The sequence below is a fragment of the Falco punctatus genome (assembly GCF_963210335.1).
Source record: "Falco punctatus genome assembly, chromosome: Z".
Lineage (NCBI taxonomy): Eukaryota > Metazoa > Chordata > Aves > Falconiformes > Falconidae > Falco > Falco punctatus.
This window is the reverse complement of record NC_137586.1, coordinates 50994702-51016564: the sequence shown is the minus strand read 5'-3', so window position 1 is coordinate 51016564 and position 21863 is coordinate 50994702. Positions and strand designations below refer to the sequence as shown.

At 36.1% G+C, this 21863-nt stretch overlaps 1 protein-coding gene across 2 annotated transcripts in view; it reads left to right on the top strand.

Annotated features, from left to right (window-relative positions):
* The window catches only part of CTXN3 (cortexin 3), a 131786-nt gene extending 112212 nt beyond the window's left edge, over window positions 1-19574 (top strand). For both annotated transcript variants that reach the window (XM_080372413.1, XM_080372414.1), the window contains one exon: window positions 15611-19574. The gene's annotated coding sequence lies outside the window, so the exon portion shown is untranslated. The remainder of the gene's footprint in view (window positions 1-15610) is intronic.
* Window positions 19575-21863: the final 2289 nt, after the last annotated feature.

The window sequence follows — 21863 nt, the reverse complement described above, 5'->3', positions numbered from 1 at the left end:
CTATGAGCACTGCTAAGCTGAAAAGCCACCTGAGACTCACTTCAGCCTGTGAGATATATTAAGCTTGCATGACAAAGTATTTTTATAAATAAATTACATTCAGAGGTCACCATGTTAAAAGGAATGTGTTCCTATGTTATTAAATGCAAAATTGCATTTTATGACATGTATGACAGTTATTTAAAGCTTAAAAGAGTGAAGGAAGATTTTCCGCTGAAAATGGTAGAAGGAACCCTAATAAGCAAATTCAGCTAATTCACTAGTCACCTGTAAAAATAAATAAATAAACAAATAAACAAAGAATCACTCTGCACTAGTCACTATTAAAGGTGAGGGTACCATTTTAAGTATCTAATAACTTTTAGCATTTGGTTTAATTCCGACTATCCCAGGCAGCTTTTCTTCATTGTATTTAACACATTTTTAACAATAAGATTTTGCAGATCTTTCAGAAAAATAGAGCTGGATTGTAAAATTGAGATCAATTAGATGTAACTTTGCAGAAATAACATTTCCTATGGCATTTTTCTTTCAAATTCTAGGCCCATTTGGTTTAATACTTTTCCTAGAGGCAAATATGGATCTTAGCACAGCCATTTTATAATCAACCAATGAAAATTTTAAGAAGTTCATACAGAAGTAATTGTAAATAGATACAATAAAAGCTGTCAAGATGTGATTGTCTTGCAAATGTTAACTCAAGTGCATCATAATTTTAAATATCCTTTGATGCATTCCTTTATATAAATTTCACATGGGCTGAATGAATTTGAGATTCTTGTCAGTTCTAGTGATGATATTAGCATAGCTACACTTACAGGAATTTCAATTTCATTCAGCAAGCTCAGATTCTAGAAAGGGCATTTAATTTAGAAATTATATAGTGGACAAAATTTAATTTAGAATACCACATTTTTCTCCTGATAAGATTATTTCCTATTCATTCCTTAAAAACAAACAAACAAACAAACAAACAAAAAAAAAAAAAACCACAAAAAGAACAGTTGTGAATTGTTGTACAGAATTTAAACACATATATTCCTGTATCAAAGCATAACTGCCTGGAAACTGAGTACTGAAAGAAGGCCTGTAACACCAGACATTTTGTAACTAATGAAAGATACAATTACGTATTTCTCAAGACCCAATCGTTGTCTATTTTTTTTCCAGCTTACATATTCTATATGTGCAATTCATTATGATAAATAGGCTCAGCTTTGTTCAGAATTGGTTTTGTCAACAGCCAGTAACAAGAAGAGTTGATTAATAAGTACTGACCATAAAGTACTTCACTTATGTAGCAAAGAGCAGCATATGAAAATATAATTTAGCTAGTCAAAAAGAAACTGGTATTTGTCATAATATATGTTTGGTATATGAATTATATCTAAAATATTTTATTGTGTATTATAATTACAATGTTTAGGATTTTATTGTATTTTATTCCATTATTCACTAACAACCTCCTTTTAGGTTTTTTTGTGAAATAACAGCCCCCTTTTTAAAGGTGAAGCTGTGAAACTACACATTTTCTTCATTTACCTCCCCAGGCAGTGCCAGGGAGAATAGCTTTCAAGCTGTTCATTAAATGGAGTCCGCTTATTACTAACTCTAGTTTGGACCACAGCAACATAGATAATTAATTTTAAGCAGCACCTAGCAACATAATGTTTAGAACTACTGGCTATATTCCTCCTGTGTTTACAGGAAGAGTCAAAAAAAAGAACTGAAAATGGATTTTACGTCTGCAGTATTTGTGCTACATTCTACTTCAGCTTTTTGATGAGCACAAGAGTTTATTTTACTAACTTTAAATGCAGGTCTGATAGGCCATTCATCAAATAGAAATTCTGCATGGCTGTGTCCCTGTTTCTTACTACTTTGTGTACTGTTAATCATAGAGAAGTTGTAGTCATATTTCTGCATTTCAGATCATCCATCAACTGGACACTCCAATTGAATTTCCTTGAACCCATTTAAAATACCACCAACTCCAGGGTCTTTTTTATTTTCTAGGTTGCTCCAAGGCATTACAAGTTCTAAAAATTACTTCTTCTGTAGTACTTTCTAGATCAGGAAATCTCATTTGTACTTAAGCACTAAACCTGCTTCTTGGAGCTAGGCTGTTACAGAGCAGCTCTCTAACCGAGACTCCCAAACCTGAAGGATCAGGAAGATCCCTGTAGTAGACCCACTGTTTCTGGGAATAGAACAGGAGCAATTTTCTATAAAAAAATAACATCTGCCCCATTCGTAGGATGATTTGGAGAAAATGTGATAGAATTTGCTTCTTCAAGCATCTATTTCTGCAAGATATTCTACCAAAAAGGTGCACAGGATTTAAGCTTGTTTTGATGACTAATAATAGAAAAGGATAATTCTGAATTTTAAAGGCTATTCTCTTAACTCAGTTATGGTACCTACATAGAGACCTAGGTGTTTGATAAAAGAAATCAGAAATCATAAATCACATAGAGGAATTGGCTTGTATAGAATTATTGGTTTTCTTTGCTTGCCTGCTATCAGTGAGCCTGGAGTGAAAAAAAAGATAAGGAATTGCCAGCCATGCAGGTCTGGGGCCGGAATCATCCCAAGTATAATACAAAATAATTCAAGACAGAGGACCAGCCAGAAGACTCAGGGGCAGAGGAGGAAAAGGTGCTATAAATGCAGGCCTGGGATAGAAGCCCCCAGATGACATTTTAGAGGAAAACTAATCAGTATACAAAGTCTACAGGGGACTGAAGGAAACAGCAGCAAAATTTAAAACAGCGTTAAAGGTATGTGAAGAAGGAAGACCAGGAATTTGTATTTGATGAGCAAAATAAGACATGTCCAGTCCTTGACTGGAATTCAGCATTCCTCTCCAGGTGTAATGTTCTCTGATATTGTTGCCTGAGGCTGTATTATATGGGATTTATAAAGCAGCTAAAAATTCTACCATACTACCATATTAAGTTCAAATTTAACTGACAACTGACAGCTAAGAATCGCCTGCTTGTTGTGTTTCTGCCCTTTATTTAAACTTTCCCAGTTTAAATCTATTTTAAAAAAATGTTATTTTTACATACTCTATGTAGTCCTGTTGATAACTGATATGATTTTTCCACAGTGGAATTCCCCTTCAATTCAGATGAAGAACATTTCCCATTTTCCACCTACGGATTTCCTGATTATCTGGTGATTCCATACATACAAGTAAAAGCAGAAATTGGGAGTGTTTTATTCTGGGCATGAAGCCAGTGTGCTTTTCCAAATTTAGACAGTAACTTTTTGGCTTCTGTTCTGTTCTGATTATCGCTGGGGCACTAGTGGTAAGAGTCATCAATATTGCCTAACTATGTGCATCATAACAGTGAGACTTAGATTCAGTGAGAATTCATGGAGGTTTTACAAAACTTGTTTCTGATTTGTCAGAAGTGATGATGGATTGAAATTGTTTTTCACTCATGAATAACAGTTTTGGTGAGTTGTGAATTGTTCATTTGGGCAAATATGAAGTGGAGCACCCTACTGGAGAGGTTATGTACATGTCCATGTTAAAAACATAGAATGGCTTGCATCCGTATGCAATCCTGTAATTAAAGACTGACTTGGTACGTTTCCAAGTAGTAGGAAACATTCACTTCTACATTTGCTGACCTATAGCATTTAAATGAAATCTTACTGCTGTAGTGTTAATATTATGGACTTTTTCCTAGAAAAACTCATGCTGTTGAGAGGTGCTAAAGCCACCATGTTTCTGTTGAATACATTTGTTGTTAATGTACATGACTAGACAATGTTATATATATATACCAAAAGTCCTTTTAGAAAGATTTTTATTTTCAGAATGCAGCAATTTGATATAAAGAATCAATTTCATAGTTCAGAAGCCAGTTTTACATCATTCAAAGCAACCAGTTTGTTTCCACGTATGACAAAAACACATCTTTGACAAAAGGTGAATCATCACTGAAAACCATTCAAGACCTTATTCTTAAGAATTTTGTTAATAATTACCAGAAGGAACAAAGGTCTATGGAATAAAAATTAGTGATGTCAATCTCATTAATATAGCAGGATGAATGTGAATTACAATGAAAAATTTTAAAACAGCAGTGCTTTTACTACATATATAAAAATATATTTATTTATAAGGTATATGTAAGATATCTGGCAGGCCTTGAAACTGTGCAGATTTTGTCCAAGGCTTTCTTCATCTCTGAAGATCAGTGTTGTATCTCACCTGATGCCCTATAAACATGGATGTGTGTGCTTTTCCATCTTGTCACTTTAGTGTTCAGTTCATGCCTTTCTTACTTTTTTAAGAAACTGCAATGTGCCAGAAAAGTAAGAACATAGTTTCACTGGCACAACTCAAGCAGGAAACTGACCTTACTATTCTGTAGCTAAAGAAACTAAAGACTCTATGATGGAAAGCAAACCCCGACAGACCAATATAATCGTAGTAACAGTAGCACAGAAAGATCTAATTTTAAGTAACATTAAGAATAAAATAAACCAACTATAGAAAGGAGCTTACATTTAGATTATGATCTGTCCATAAAGGACCCCACTAAAAGCCATGCTGAATGTCACTAATAATTCTTGGTAGTGGAAGACATCATTGTACATCAGGACACAATGACAAAAGGTTGCCAAAGTAGAACTGGAGCTCTGAGAGTTGGTCATCTTTGCAGCCAAAAGACAGGAATGGAATGGCCGACTTGGAGGTGGAGTGCCTTCAAGAATAGGCTAGCTGGTGCACAGAGCAATGAGGAGTATGCCAGCACTTGCAAGGTAATATGGAGGGTGTCAGCAGCTGAAGTGAGAGGAAGATGGCTATGCACAAGGCAACCATAACCAGAAAATAAGCTAAAAAGAAACTGTGCTTGTCACAGTGGCTTGGACAAGGTGACAAAGTTTGCTGAACATTAACAGATCTGCTATCCATATTAAATGGTTGAAGCCTTTCTATTAGTGACAGCTAAACAAGAGACACTGTTTTGTTGATGTATTGCAAAGATTGTCTCAAAAGAGGCTTTCTTACAAAATCAAAGGAAACAGATCACTTGGAAAACCTTTCATTCTGAAAGAGTAGGGCAAAATGCATTCCTAATATTCACAACAAATGCTATAGCAAGAGTAAAGTAAGCATTAGATGATACATGTAGAACAAAAAAATATATTTCACAGTATTAAATGAATTGTTCAGAATATTTCACTTCAATTTATAAACATTCTACACTACACACGGTTGGGAAGCAGTTTATGATATGGCTGTGCTCTAATCTTGCACATGTTGATGGAACCAAAGCCTGTAATACCTACATTCAGTAATTGCATTAAAGCCCAGATTAATTCACTACCAACCCATTCACCATGACATGAAACAGGAGCAACTTTGCAAATATCACAGGGGCTGAATCTAATTATGCAGCAGATGATTTGGACTTCTGGCTTTTACGTGGTTCACTGAGGTTCCACACCATGGTTGTGTTTGTCCGCATGAGAATGCACTATAATTTGCCAGCCAAGAGAACAAAGCATGTGGCATAAAAGTGCTGGGACTCCACTATTCTTACTTTCATGTTTTACAGACTATGTAAAACTCCTATTGAGCAGATTTTCCAAAATATGTTTAAAGCATTTAATAGGTGTATCCTTTATCAACAAAGTGTAAAGCTAATTTTTTTGTGGCAATGACTAAGTGACAGACTACACAGATACTTAGGGCTTGATTCAATTGCCTTAGCAAAACTCTCTCGTTTAATTTCAGACACTGGAGAGTTTGCACAGGCCTGTCAGATATGATACCCCAAGAAAATAAGGAAGACTCAGGACTTTATGGATTTGCATATGAATGCCATGTGGGAAATCCTAGGGCATCTCAAATGTCACTAAGATGCCTGTGTTTAGGCAACTGAATCAATCTTTCTATGTTCATATATTCCTTTGACACTGGTGATCACTGGCAGCATATGAAATAATTCATTTTTACCCCTTTTGTTGGTATGGACACAATCTTACCTCGTTACAGTAGTTCTTTGTGTTAACTTCATTAAGCTTTCAACACTACCTTTGAAAACCAGGAAAATTCCAAAACAAATTGTATAAGAGCTTAGATAACAATGATTTCAAAAGAGAGCATTAATCAAGACCTAGCCCCTGGTGCCTGAATAACTTTCAAAAGGAGACAAGTTCAGTTTGTTTGCTTTTTTTTTTTTTTTTAATCAGCTCAGACTGTCCAAATTGAAATAAATCCTGGGGCAAAATAAGCTTAAAAAAATTTGAAGATGAGTTTTTAAAAAGAAAAGGAACAAAGCAAAGCAAAGAAGGTCTGTCATACTCAGTCAAAAATACTAAGGCAGCCCACACTAATCTCATCCTAGCTTTACAGTGCTGTAATGACATTGACTTCAAGAGGATTATCTTGATGCAGCTGAGAGCAGAACTTGTCCAGCACATGGTAATGGGAAAACCACCAAATTTACTTCAGAGAGATTTTTAAAATATGAAATTTTATAATAACCTAATGTCAATCGTTGGAGATACATTGTTGGAAATTTTCTTGAAACTTTTGGTATTTAGAAACTTATTGTCCTTTTTGCCATTTTTGTGACTGAAGTTCTGTTTATGACATGACAGTTGTTTTGGCAGCATCTCAGTATGATATCACCAAAAGATGACCAACTTCTGAACTAGGGAATAAACACCTAGAAAGGTTTGAATAAAATCTGATTAGATTGAAATATTGTTTAGTATAGGTAAACATATTTTTGCAGAACAGATGTTATCAATGAGTCTGTAAACAGGCATTAATAATTGAATTTATTCCTGCTTATCTGTTTATCTTTTACTATGCAAAGAGGTGTTTTTTCTGAGTATTATATTAACTATTTGATTGAAAATATGTGTTGTCATTACCTTCACAAAAAGCTATAGGTGTCAGCAGGATTTCTGTATATTCATGTGGCAAAAAATAATGTGCTGTAGCAGCATGCTGTACAGAATAACTCTACAACAGAGTAATTCACCTTTTTTGCCAACAGGGGCCACTTTCTATATACAGACATTTATGCGGGAAACTGATTATTATTTTAGATTCTTTACCTGGGTTGCCTGGTAAAATGGAACGAAAGACATTGATTAAAAATCTAAATTCTTCATTCAGTATTGGAATTATCAAAGTCAAGAAAATCTTTGTAAATGTCTGCCAGTAACTTGGTGCTATACTTTATTAGCTACTATACTATAGGGTGCAGTCTGAGAATTTATATATAAAAAATAAAAATATATATAATATTTTGACAATGTAATACACACATTTAAAAAGAATCTCAAATTTTCACTGATACTTACAAACCATAGACAGGGCTCTTTCTCTACCAGAAACACAAATCCATTTTTTTTTTTTTTGAGACCTAACATTATATTGGTTCTGCCTTCTTTTTTTTTTTTCCCTGAAAACTATTATTGTATATAATAATTTTATATTTATTAATATTGCCCCATTCTATTAGGAGAGAACTTAAAGTAAAGCATCCAACTACAGTGACAACAGAAAGTGATTCCAATGAACTATGAACTCCAATTTATACATAGATTCACCCAGCAAAAGCAGAACCCAACTGGCTCTTGATATGGCAACACAAGAAACTGTGCCCCAGGCAGCAGAATCTGCATCCCCATTATTTAGGTTCTGACTTTTCCCAGGTGATTTGCTCTTTATATGGAACCTGTCTTCTTAGCAGTTCTCCGCTTATAGCAATTTCATTATGATCTGATTGCACAGATAGGGAGAAAAAACAGGCAGACAACTTCTCTGTCACGTTTGTTCATTGGTAGCCTGCAAGCTTACAGCTGAGAGTCATTTGTAGCTGCCTGCTTTCCCAACTAGCTTCAGAACGCAGACTTACTTTTTTTACAGTTACATGAACACAGTTTTTCATATATGTGATTTTTTCACTAATCCCTTTCTGCTCTGAGCGTCTCTCCCATGTTTTGCTTTTATTATTTCACAAGAGGTTTGCCCTCAAGAGAAGTAAATTGACGGAAAACAGATCAACTGAAAATAGATGTATGAAAACTCAGTTTGTTGCTTGCCCTTGTGAAGGTCAGTGAGAATCATAGTGCCTGGGAGAGCAGATTCCCAGGCAGGCGATTGGGTGACATTTCCTCTGTGCACTTCTTTCCCACAGTTTATCGAGCTCATGAAATCACTGGGAATATTGCAGCTATCTCCTCTGTGTCTTAGGTCAAGTCCTCCAAGTCTCAAAAGAAAACCATTTCTGGCTGGTACAGGTTATTTCAACAGAACACTTGCGTCCCTTATGAACTGGGAGAGCTGTTTTATTGATTCATACATCATGATCCAGCAAACATGTGACAGTGGCAATGCGCCAGGAAGATTTTCAGAAGCACCTGCTGCTCCTGCCACTTTTTTTGAGCTTGTGACCTCAGCTGTGACAAGGAGACAGCTGAGTGCTTCCTTGTCTGTTTATACCTACCATTTCTTCTACCTTCATTACAGTTTGTTCTTAGATAATGTAAAAACCTATGAAATCTTCATGATTTAGAATCTGCATTCATTGTGGTTTTCCTTCAATTTTTGCAGTACTGCTCTAGCATCAGTAGAGCATTAGCCATGTTGGGCAGCCTGTCATTTTTTTACTATTTGGATCTGCAGAAGATTGGCAAATCTGACAAGAACAGTATCAGTAATCCACAGGCACTTTTCTCTTCCTCTTCTCAGCGCTGCTGCTTGGACAGAATCAGGAGAATTTCAGAAGGTCCCTACAAGGGGTTTTTCATGTAACTTTAATGTAGCCACAGAGACTGGAGGGAAAAAAAGGAAGAAATCAAGGCAGGAGAATTATGTTTACCCTCAAATACAGATGTGTTTATTGCAAATGCATGTTTGTGGTGTTAGTTTGCACTAATGGATTTTTTTTCATTACAGAGGAAAGAGAACTCTTTTTTGACACAAATGAAACATTTGGTTTGAATAACATCTATTTAGTAATATAGCTATTTCAGCCATGATGCTGTAAAAATACGAGGCAGAGCAAAATTTCTAGGTAAGGTAGTATCTTTTATTAGATCAGCTAGTTAGTACAGTTAAAAAAAGTAGTCAAACTTGCAGGCACACAAGCCTTTCTCCAGATTTGAAACTGCAGTCTTGAGTTCTTTCCTCCGTGTAGTATTCAAGAACTGCTCTTTAGCCACACTGATGTAGTCCTTGAATTTTAGAATATTTGTATTTCTCCTACCTCTGCTATTTAATTTCTGTTCAGTGACTGGTTCTGAAGGGCAATATAGGTTTCCTTTCTGAATGACAGATTTTAGTATGTTATATAGCCAAAATAAAATCCAGAAGTGGCATTATATCCCCTTGAAGATACTCAGTCCAATTTTTGTTTGCTGAATTTTTTCTTGGGACTTCTAAAGAATTGAATGGTGTTAGAAATGGCTTCCTCTCAAGTACAGGGTGTACTTTTAACAAGTTCAGGAAGAAAATCCTCAGCTCTTAGTTTTTTGATATATTATGTAGATATTTTTCTGGACAGAAAATTCACATTTGTGGAGACAGACTGTTCATCTCAGAATGGTGGGGGTTTTGAATAGACTACTAATATAGGCAAACGGAATGGTTCCTTCAGCCCCTGAACTAGACTGCTGGATGGTGCTGTGACCTTCTCCACTGCAACATCCCACCCTCCTCCTCCTCTCCCCTGCCCCACCCCCCACCCACAACAATTTGCTTTTTGCTGAGGCAATCTGTTTTATCTTATAGCTGTTTTAAGGCAGAAATTCTCCACACTAGCTCAAAAATCTCCAAAGTAATAGTTATGCTGTTACAATACTATCCACTCAACTGCAATTGAACTTGGAGAACAAGAGAGGGGACAATGACACACAAGATTCTTGAGCTTGCTCTTCTTTAGATTCTCTTAAAGTAGAATAAAAGTTATAGGTCTGCTTTTTGTTGTTTGTTTGTTTGCTTTTTTTTTTTTTTTTTGTAAAGGAAACTTAATTGCTTGTTCTTGTTTTTCCTATTTTTGTAAGCACTCTCCCAGAGGAAACGCGTGGGTTGTATCAAACTCCATCTGCCCCAGCTGTGATAACTGTCTTACAGACACTCCTGGCACAGAAAAAGAGTTAGGGACTAAGACCGTAGGGAATGTGTCTGAAATGCTGCCAATTTAGCCAGTTGCCTCCTACTCCTGAATTAAACTGCACTCTTATCAATCAAGGAGCTGGATAGTATGGTAGCACAGTAAAATGTGATCTGGAAAAGAACTGTTACCATGGTAAAAAACTGGTGAATCTTCATTAGAGTATTTTTTTTGCACAGGGCAGCAATTCTTTTTGCTTAATTTATAGTGATGCTTTTACAGAGGGACAGAGGGACTAATGGCAGCTTTTGAGTCATCTGATCTAGTCCTGCAAAGCAGTAATTCTCAAGCCCTGAAGAAAGGTAAAAGTGCTGAACTCCAAGGCTTGGCTATTGGTTCCCAACAGAAGGTGGGATAAGTAGTAGGGAAGAGAGCTGTTTTCTTCAGCTGGAAAGATGGTTCTGAATCTGGAAGACAGAAGACAAAGCCTCCTCCTTTCAAAAATGTATTTTATTTGAAGAAAAAAACCAAAAACAAAACCAAAAAAAACCCTCTCCATATTTATTAGTGAAAAAATGTTTCAAAAATCCAAAAAGTGTCCAAGTGCTTACTACTGTAAGCTCCAGGGAAGTAACCTGGGGCTTTGAAATACTCTACTCAAGAAATCCAAAATTATGATTAATTGTATTTATTGTCTTTATTTTTTGATGCTGAAAAGGAACTAGAATGTAGCTGCTTCACAGAAGTCTGAAGTCCATAATTTGGGTAGGTATTGCAGAGATTTGGAGTCTTAGTTGAAAAACATTCAAACATTTGAGAGCTGAGATAGAAACTTGATAAAGATAGCAGCCTGTAAGATTTCCAGGATTTCCTTTGTTCAGCTGAAGCAGGAAAGACAGTTTTTTCATGTCTGTTTCCATTTTCCCAAAAAGAATAGGAAATGAAGTTACCATTCTTTTCTTTGAGTTTTAAATTAGCTGTATCCTTTGAAATAGTTCATGTTCAGGTTGGCTTTCATTTCCAAAGATCTGCTATTCCTTTGCATATTCTATTCAAACCTAGAAGATATTCTGAACAATGTAAATATACAATCAGAAAAAAGGTTTATCTTCACTAGGTAGATTATACCATCACTTGAAACTAAGTTCTCTTTCAGAGAAGATAAAAAAAGGAAAATAGTATTAAAGCCTGCTTTAACTTGCACTATAATAAATCGTAATAAAACTTATTATTGCAAGGTAATGAAGCATTCTATTGGAAAGAAAGAGGAAAGGAGATAATCTTGAGTGTAAAATCGGAACAAGAGGAAATTGGTAGAAATTCCTCAATTCTGTTTATCATCTAAGCAGGGAATCAAGAATTTTTGTGCTAGGACATTTTGGATCTACAAGTGCCACGTGAAAATCTTGACATTTTTTCTGATTTAAATAGAAGAACTGTAGGACTTTGCATGTGATTTAGGGCTCTGGGCATCTCCCTGCTCATTTTGGTGAAGAACAGACTGATAGTCATAACTCTTTTAAGCTAAACTAGGTTGTAGCTGAAGTAGTTAAAGTTGTACCTGTTTACAACGATGTGGTTCTTGGCCTGTTATAACCATACCAAATAATAAGGGGAAAGCTGACAGAATCATGCATATTAACCTCTGGTATCTGGTACCTACCAGGAACAATGCATAAAACCCCTATAAGATTGCCAGAGATAGTCAACCCAAATTATTTCCTTTATTACATGAAAAAAACAAGTTTCTTTTATAGAAGAAATAAGCTGATTATGAGAAAAATTATGGGGGTTTTCAGTCCAAATAGACCGAAAGAATTGTCTATCCAAGTTTCAACATCTCAGCACTAAAATAGACAATGAAATAAACATGTGAATTGCATTGGGTTTGTTTTAATTAAACAGACATCTAACTAAAGAAGCCTTAACATAGGCTTCTATTTTGGTAGGACAATGACCTAAAAAGAATCACAGCGTAAGCAGTGTGAGCTTTAAACTTATATTTGTGGACTGTAATGAAACAATATGAACTCAGAAATCTTATCTCCCAAGCGCTGGGCTCACTATAGGGTTTAGGACCAACTTAAACGAAGTTGTGAAGTACAGACACTAAAGAAGAGGTGGTCATATTACCCTAATTGTAAGTTTTCAGTTCATATCTGAAATTCAGTGCTTATTTTGGATGGCAAAAGCTGTCAGTGATTAGCTGAGCCAGTCACCCAATTTTGAGGCACTGACAATGCTGTGAAAGGGTTAAATGTGTTTTCCTGTCTGAAAAAAATTGATGAGGCCTCACCCAATCCAAATATAAAGGAGATATGAGTAAAAAGGTGAGAAGAAGAACCTTGGTGTAGTTTAAGCAGGCCTGAGACAAGAGCCCTAGGGGCGTTTAGGTCTGCCATATGTTAATTGGTTTTTGAACAAAGACAAGCCCCAGGGAAGGGCAAATTTTTGCCTGTAAGACAGTCATTATGAAGTGTGACTTAGGAAGACATGTATCTATTTCCTCTTGATTTTAGTAGCATTTAAACAAGTGCTTGAATGTTTTCTTTATGGTGATAATTTTCTAAAGCAGGCGCTTTTCTTCCTAAACTTTAGGAACAGATGGGGAAAAAGGTAACAAGTACATTTTTGATGGAAAACATTAGCTTATCAGAAAACAGAACGCAGACTTCCTCCTGGTATTTTATTAATATTTGCTCCAAGAACCCTGGGTTGCATTTTTTTTAAGATTGCCTTAGCCTTGGCCTTGAGAAGCAGTAACATTTGCTGGAGTTATGACTAGGTTGTTTACTGAGCTCAGAAGCACTGAGGAAAACGGTTCTGACCAACGTGGCAGTCAATGAGAAAGTTTATAGAGCAGGAGGCAGTCTGGGGTGAGTAGACGACATGGGCATAATCTGCTCATACTGAAGAACATACTGAAGAACATAACGAAACCATGGAAAGATATATCTACTCAAGGTTTTCCATTAACAGGAAAAACATTTTTCTCAAGAAAAATTTCTTCATGTTTAATACTTATTTTGTCAGTCTGTCAAAAGTCTTCAGGCAAGCCTGATTACTGCTGAATGTCATAAAGAAATACTGCTTGCTGCTGTGAAAATACAGAGTTAATAAGCTCTTGAAATTTTTCTGTCTCCTGGACCTGCTGAGTGAACTTGAAGGTACTGCAGATATACTGTACCTGAGGTGTCCAACTCATGACTGGAGTTAGGAAAAATAACAGTCTTCTCAGCAAAAATACTAATTCTCAGGGTAAAAGTTCTCAAAACAGCAGAGATTTAATTAATGACTGTTTGTTCAAACAGTCCTGGGAACTGATTTTTATATGTGAATGAAAAAATCAGATGGCAGCAGATGAGAGTAAATAAATATAAATGCTCTCAAAACATAGCTGGAAATTATATTTTTCCATATTATGATTGAAAGTGTTTAAAAAGCACTACTGATGATGATGATGATGATGGTGGTGGTCACTCTTGATAAAGTGATAATGTATTATTATTTTTTTATCAAGGTTCACATTAGCAGGTTACATTTTTAAACTAGAATCTTTATACACAATTCAGGAAAATATAATCAAAAAAAGATCTACACTAATAAAAACATCTAGGCTTTTAGATGTGGATATCACAGACAAACTCTCATGTTGGTTACAGAAACATTTCAGGAAGAACTCAACTACAAAAGAATATGGTGACTGTAGGCTTCCTTTTTCTTTCCGAGTTGCTGGAGGAGTAGGGACCACTGCCCTATGATTAAATGCATTAAATAGCACTTGGTTTCTTTTAGAATCGAAGAGGAGGTTGAAAAAAAGCTATACATAAGTAGTTTAAATTAAATGTAAAAAATGTCAGGGAAAACTGTTTTTTTATATACATGAAAAAAGTATCCTGTATTGTGGTAGCTAGTAACACATGAATCAATAATTTCTAAAGCTCTGACATTTGAACAAAAAGATGATCCTATTTTGAAGAGTCAGATCCTGAAGTTTTTACTCAGCTTTCCATAGAAATAAGTATGTATTGACATCTTGGCATACCAAAGGGGTAAAAAGTGGGGGGAGGAAGGGGGCAGAGGGAGAGTAAAGGGAGAGAGGTAGGAGAGGAGAGGAGAGGAGAGGAGAGGAGAGGAGAGGAGAGGAGAGGAGAGGAGAGGAGAGGAGAGGAGAGGAGAGGAGAGGAGAGGAGAGGAGAGGAGAGGAGAGGAGAGGAGAGGAGAGGAGAGGAGAGGAGAGGAGAGGAGAGGAGAGGAGAGGAGAGGAGAGGAGAGGAGAGGAGAGGAGAGGAGAGGAGAGGAGAGGAGAGGGGAGGAGAGGAGAGGGGAGGAGAGGAGAGGGGAGGAGAGGAGAGGGGAGGAGAGGAGAGGAGAGGAGAGGAGAGGAGAGATCAAGATTTGGGGTGAAATTGCATACGTCTGGTCCTGACATGTTGAAGAATAGAACCTTATTCACTTTGGGTATCCTGTAAAGTTATCAAGTACAATGAAGAGCTATTAAGTGAAACTACGTGTTAAGTGCTTTTAAAGAAGAGACAGAAGTCATTAGTCTTTGCTTTACTTCATTGTGGTTTCCCAAATTGACACAAGAGCCTATGTGAGTGGAAGGACAATTGGTAGTTTCTGCAGAATACAAACTTTCCCTAAGAAAAGAAAAATAGAGAGCACAATAGTGAGGAAGTTTTTATCTCCAGTGATTTACAGAAAACATGACAGAGGGAAATGCAAAAGCCCATGTCCTTGGATTTGGATCTTAGTAAGTATGATATAAAGATTTTTATAAACAAACAAACAACAATTTATTTTCCATTTCCTCAAACAGTGTTTATGAAGTCCTCTTTCATCTGTTTACGTGGACACACCATGACTCCAACCTCAAACAACATTCCCTGAATTTATGAGATTATATACTTTCAAAACATTCATCATACTCGGCCATGAGAACTGCAAATGTTGTATGAGGTGTATGACACAAGATTAAGTTATCACATTTCATAACATAACTTTTGTATATATGAAAACCCTTTATCTTAGAAAGGAAAAAGTGATAAGATTAAATGTCCTTCACAGAGGTCTAGGAAAGATGTTTTTTTCTGAGCTTATGCAGTACTCCAGGACTTGGCCTTTGTGGCCTTAGGTATTCAGACAGTAATCCTTTCTCTTTGGTTTAACTATTTAACAGAAAAGTTCAAAACAATAACTGAACAAAGGTATTTAGTTGTTGTATTCTCTAATATATGCAAGGAACGATCAATTTCAGAGTTCACAGAAAAGGTCGAGGGACATTATAACTAACACAGATGTTTGGTTGATCAATGACATGGTAGATAGTGATGTGATTTGCAGCACACAATACTTGTTCATTAAATTAAAGCAGTGCATGGTGTATGTTGATGCAGATTTTTAGTGAAGTTACCTCAAATTGTGTTGTTTCAAAAATTACTAAATTTAAAAGGAAAAGAGTATCTTCTTTCAGAATAAAACTGTTATTGTTCTGGTTGTTTTTTCAGATGGCTGAAGCATGTTGTGGCATAGTTACTCTTACCACAGGAATGGGTTGTCTATTCTATGGACTACAGGCCTCTAGATTTTCATCATAAAGGTAATGAAAACTATGCCTAGAATTTTACATTAGGAATGCTTGTTCACATCAGTTAAACTGTTTCATCACAATCTACACTGTGTAACTGTGATTGGAAAAGACACTCTTACAGGCTTATTCTTACTTCTGATTTTCTAACCACTATACCATCACATATATGGATTATACATATTTTTATGTAAACATACAGGTGTATATATATACCTAACCATACAGGTATATACATGAAAAAAATGTACTTACACAAGTATATAACTAATATATTGTAAGTTGTATTTATATTATATATAATATGTATATTTTAAAATTACACATGCACACATACATATGTAATATTTTCAAATGGAAGAACCTAATCCAGTTGCCTTTACTTAAATAAAACTTGCTTTTATTCTAAGTACAGAAGGGTTTTTTTTCCCCAAGTGAAGACTGAAAAATCTCTGAGTTGCACGGATAATAAATATTTATTAAATGTGAATGTTAAGAGCAAGACGCAATGCTTAGAGCATCCATAGTTCTAATATTCAAGGTGTTATTGAATCACTAAATGCAGCAAATACAGGACCACCACTGCAAACTATCAGACTGGATTTTTGGAGGGTGTTTATTTCAGGAATTCTTATATAGTAAAAAAGGCTTATGAATGGAATGGGAAGACTATCTGGAATAGATTGTGCAAGGTTGTGAAAATCAAAGTTTCTTTGTCATTATTTCGACTTTACCCCTATTTATACCTCCATTTTCCTTTTTTGCAGATCCTTGACTAAGACTGACGGGTGAATATGTAAACCACATGACAATGCAGTCACAGTGCCACCCAAGAAACCTCCACAAAAATTTCAAGTGCTCTCCCCTCCTTGTAGCTTGTTGGCAGCCTTTTAGGAATTGAACCCATTTGTGAGCACAACCTCTTTCCATCCCAAGAAACTGCTGCCCTTTGTTTATTTTGTAGAATGATGCAACTGATTGAAAATTTTCCTATTCCAGGTTTATACATGCTAAATACCTTACTTACTTTGTTCTTTAAAAGTAATGCATTATTCATAATGATGCTTTCAAATCTGCTTTAATCTGCATTTATGTGATGAAGTATATGCAGCTGTGAACAATCTTTCATTTAGCTTCAAATTAATCTGGCATTAAGCAATAGTTTACAGGGGTTTATTAACACAAGTTACAGATGATTTTGATGAAGATAATCTCTGTTAACAGCTAGTCTGTTTATTGCACAGTATTTTTTCCTCCTATAGTATGCTGTTTTCTTCTTCCTTTGCACCAGGTGCAGTAAATTGAATAGAGTACTTGCATGTGCTACAGATAGAAAAAGACCCTGTTTGTCTGTCTTTATTACTGTCTTCTTCCCTAGCAAGTACTACCTTATGTAAACACATGTATGATCTAGTTACAGTCTTCCACTGTGAGCTTTGCAGCATGGATTATCTATATTGCTTCTTCATGTCGTTCTAGTGCAATGTGAGACTAATTTATGGCTGAAGACTCTTGGTGTAACTATACACTAGAATTCAAGGGGGTATATTTTGTTTGTTTTGTTTTTGAAAAATAGTGGGAATAGCAAACCAATATCCCATTAATGTAAAATATTCCTTGGTTCTGAAGAAAGAAGAAAGCATCTGAGCTCCAGAAAGAATTCTATTAGAATTTTATTTTTAAAAATGCATTAATATACATAGAATAATACTGGTATAGCAGTATATTATGGTGCAATCAAAGGTTTTCATCTGAAAGAGGGGAAATCCTTTAAAGGCTAAAATCACTTCATAAGATGATGCTCCATCTTATTGAATGTTATACTATTTGATAACGAATTATAATCTTCTTTCCCCAGATCTGTGTGCATATTAGAAATTATGGATTTTATGGCTCAGCCATGCATGAATGCAAGGACATGCATGAAAAACATTTTAACCATTCATGTTCAGAAGACAGAGTATGCATTTTGAGGAAATATCTTAGCTTCCCCTCTCTCCTTCTAACCTCTTGCTGATACTGAACTTTTTGTGCTATGTTTCCAGTAAAAATACTGCTATAAAATGTTCCTTGCCAAACCCCTAAAATAACACCCTTGTCTTCAGCATTTTAACTTTGTCTCTATTGTTACTTTGAAAAATGAACATTCTCATTTAACTGGACTGATAATTGCATGCATTATATGCATATTTTTTACCAGTAATGTTCTTTTTGTTATGATTGAATTAAAATCTTCTGTTAATTTTTCACAGTTTCTCAGGGGAAAATGATTTGAGATTTGTTTTTGAAAATTTCCACTGCCTGTGAAAATATCCAAGTATCAAACTGGAAAAGTTCATGTTGGGAAATGCTTGGCTAGTGCCTGAGTTGTAGCTTAGGGTAACCATGCTGTCTTTTCTGTGAATCAGGCTTCTCAACCTGGCTTCACTGTTTATGATATCTGGTGACCTTGAGACCACCAGAATCTTCTCCCCAAGAAGGAAAACTGCTGTGAAGATTCATAGATGAAACACAAGTTGTCTTTAGGAAAAAAGTGGGAATGTTCAAACTCTGAACTACAAATACCATGTAGAACACTGTAAGGCTTCCAAACTGAAAAATATTGATTTGGAGTTTTTCACCCTGAACTGTGAGAAGAGAAACAGAGAAGGAGAGAGGCACACCCTTCCCCACTCCCAACAGATCATCTCAGAGATAATATTATCACATTTTCTTTCCAGCAGCCCTGCTAAAACAGGGCAGTCTTTGAAGAATGAATTAAAGTCTCTTAATTTTGGTCTGTCACCTCCAGAACAGTCTGGTAATTCCAACCAGTTGCATTCTACAACCATCAGTGTAAAAGTTAGTCCTACATCTTTGGAAGAACATGCCGATCCCTGTTCCACTGCTTAGTCTATTCGAGAAGAGAGATATTTATTTGTCCTCTCAAGGGTCAAACAGAGTAAAGCATGAGCAGGTGAAGGGTACTGGAGAGACAACTAACAAACTTTTGATTCATAAACCAAACCTATGTAAGATAGGTTAAAAGGAAATAATGCAGACAGAAAAACCAAGCCTATTTTTTCAGACTTTTCAAAGCAGAACTCAGTAGTGAACGCTACCAAGTCATATCCTGTGTTTCTGTGACTAGGACTTAATCATGACATCAAAGTTATATTAGATCTCTAATCTGCGTACACGGATGTGCCTGGGTTGAACACTCATGTATGGTTTCAGCCCTTCTCATACCTCGTAAATTCATATGAGGAAGAGCCAGGAACTCTGATTTATGCTCTTTGAATTTTCTGCTCTAGGGGGTCTTCACAAGGGCTAGGACCCATTTCAGTTCTGAGCTGGAGACGAATTATTGTTCGGGTATTCCATGGCTGAGTAAAGGAAACTATACCCCAACTTGTTACTAGAGCCATTCAGTTAGCTAAAGATGGACTGGCCACATGGCACTCAGGCATGACACAGCCTGCATTATGCTGTACGCATGCAAATGAAAGAGCAGTTCTTGTCTGTGAGATCTAGTTGCTCCACACTGCTCATTCTTCATTAGTTTTGCTTTGCTTTGCTTTCACCATCAGCTGGATTTGTTATTCACAGCGGCTGACCCTACACACACACCTGAGAAACTGCAGTGAAAAAAGGGGGGTAGTTCAGTTACAAGCACAGATTACATCTAGGCATTCGTGTTTAGAAATTATTGCCTCTTCAGCATTTTAGAGAGATTCATCACTGTTGCTTTCTGATGGACCTGATATAGTTAATTTCCAATGTACAGAGTAGTGATTCCATTTGGAAGCACCACTGCACGACAATTAATTAGAGTAAGGCTTATATTTTTCAAGTGCCTGGTTTTGTCCACCTGAGTGCAATTATCAATATTATTATTATTATTATTTAATTTTAATTTATATTTTAATTTTAATTTATTTTTTTATTTTTTGTATTTTCAGCTGAAAAGTTTTGTCTTCCATGAAATGGGAGACAAAAGTTCCTGGTAACGTACCATCTCTTGTTCTGTGTGCAACAATTTTATCTGATCTTCTAAACTATGTCTCAGAAGCAATAGTGAGTAAAGTACAGCTCTGTCTGGACTACAGTGATAATGATCTCTTCTTGCAAAGGTATCTCTTGCAAGGCAGCTGCTGTCCTTCACTGTGAAATCTGCCATAGTCTCCTCTCCAACTATGTCCACTCTATGATTAATATTTGGTGCCTGGCCATAGATCCTACACTGTGAACATATACGCTTCTTCCTGTCTTTGTTTTGTTTTAACATACCTTGGTTAGTACTAGCTAAAATATTAGTTTCCTTTTGTACAGCTTCTTGTGCTATTTACCTTAGAATCTGCTTGTAATTTAACACTTCCTTTTCCTTACTTTTTTAGAAAAAAATTGTCCATATGTTTCTTTTCTCTGTTTCCTTCTTTATACAACCTGTCTGCTGGACTGGGAACAGGAATAGAATACACTGGACTTGGTTTTGGAGCTTGCTTCCATTTCCAGTCAGTCGCTTATTAAATTAAATTAAATAATATTTTTACTCTTTTATCATTATAGATCCCTGTTTCATACCACTCTTAATGGCTGTTATCCCAGCCAGTTTTTCTTTTCAGTGACTTTTCTATCAACAAAAGGAATATACAGTGGAAGTCCAGTACAGCCATTATCATACAGCAGCAGGCAGTTGCTACTGAGGGGTTAAAACCTGCCCACTATCACTTTACATTCTGTGTTTTCACTGAAGTCCCTGTTCTCTGTGGTTAAATGCCACATGAAAATGTAAACTTTCTCATATATGTTCATAGTTATGAAAGAGAAGTCTGAAACGTGACGCATTATTGTAGAAGATAGTCAGAGAAGTCAGAAAAGAAGTATAAAGATTTCAATTTTTTGTATTTTTATTTTTTGAGAACCCAGTGTTTCTAAAAGTAATTGACAATACTGTGTCCTTGACAGAGGTCTCTGGAGGTCAGATAGCAACCAGCACAGCAAATGGCTGTCTGTGACCATTTGTGACGCTGACGCCAGTGGACTTCAAAGAATAAAATATCAAGGTATGTAAATAAATCATAGGAGGCAAAGGTTTAGATTAAAAAAACAAACAAACAACAAAAAAAAAACCACTCACAAAACTAAAGCCTTTCCCTTTTGAGTAACAGGGCCCTTTCACACTTCATCCTCCTTAATTCATGGTTAAAAGAGCAGCTGGGCCTCAGAAACATATCATGTACTCTCCTTCCCTTCCCTTGTTCTTTATTAATGAAAATATTTACATAAAAAGGAATCCTTGTTTCCTAACAGTTCATCCGCCTCTCCTGTTTATTCTCTACCTGGTGTCATAGCTCACTGAGTTTTGGCAGCGTAATAATTTCCATAGCAGTCCTGCTGTGATGTCACAAACAGAGGAGTAGGATTTCAGATTTTTAATAAGTAGAAAAAGAAAGATGAATACATAAACAAAGACTGTCTTCAAGGAAGTAGCCTTAGTAGTGCACAATAAGGAAAGAAAAATAGGGGAAATCTCTAATACCTAGGCAGAACTATATAAGAACAGTACAGCTTTTTCAGACTTTTCCACACACACCCAAATGGACCGTAGGAATGTCATTGTCTTTAGTCTTCATCCTCTGTTAGGAAGCTGGTTCTGTATTTTTTGGGCAGAAGAAAGCCCTTGGAAAAGTTACAGACTTTAATGAATTAGATTTTAATGACATTTTTGTAAGGCTAAATGGCAGGATCCCACCTTAAATACGGGGCTGGATTGCCAAAATAAATAGTGCAGAGAGAATTCCTCTCAGCTGGAGACACAGCAAGGTGGGTTTGAGGTGAACTTGGGGGAGCCAGACAGTGCTGCTGCTCAGCATGTTTAGGGCTTGGGGCTGTGAAAAAAACATCAGATGTGGTTCTAAGGAGGCCATCATTTACAGTCATCTTTAAGGTTATTCTAACCTGCATTGTGGATCACATATTTCTCTAAAACAGATAGGTGGGTTAGACAAATTGGGTGGGTTAGTCAAGCACATAAATAATTGAGCTTGTAAGATTTTAATTAAAAGCGCTATGAAGCCTATGCAAACGATTAGAGTTTGAAACCGTGAATACAAACCTCCAGGCGTAGCTTTCGTACCTCAGATGTGGGTTAAAAAAAATCACCAGGGGCCAGATTGTGCCATCAGTATTCC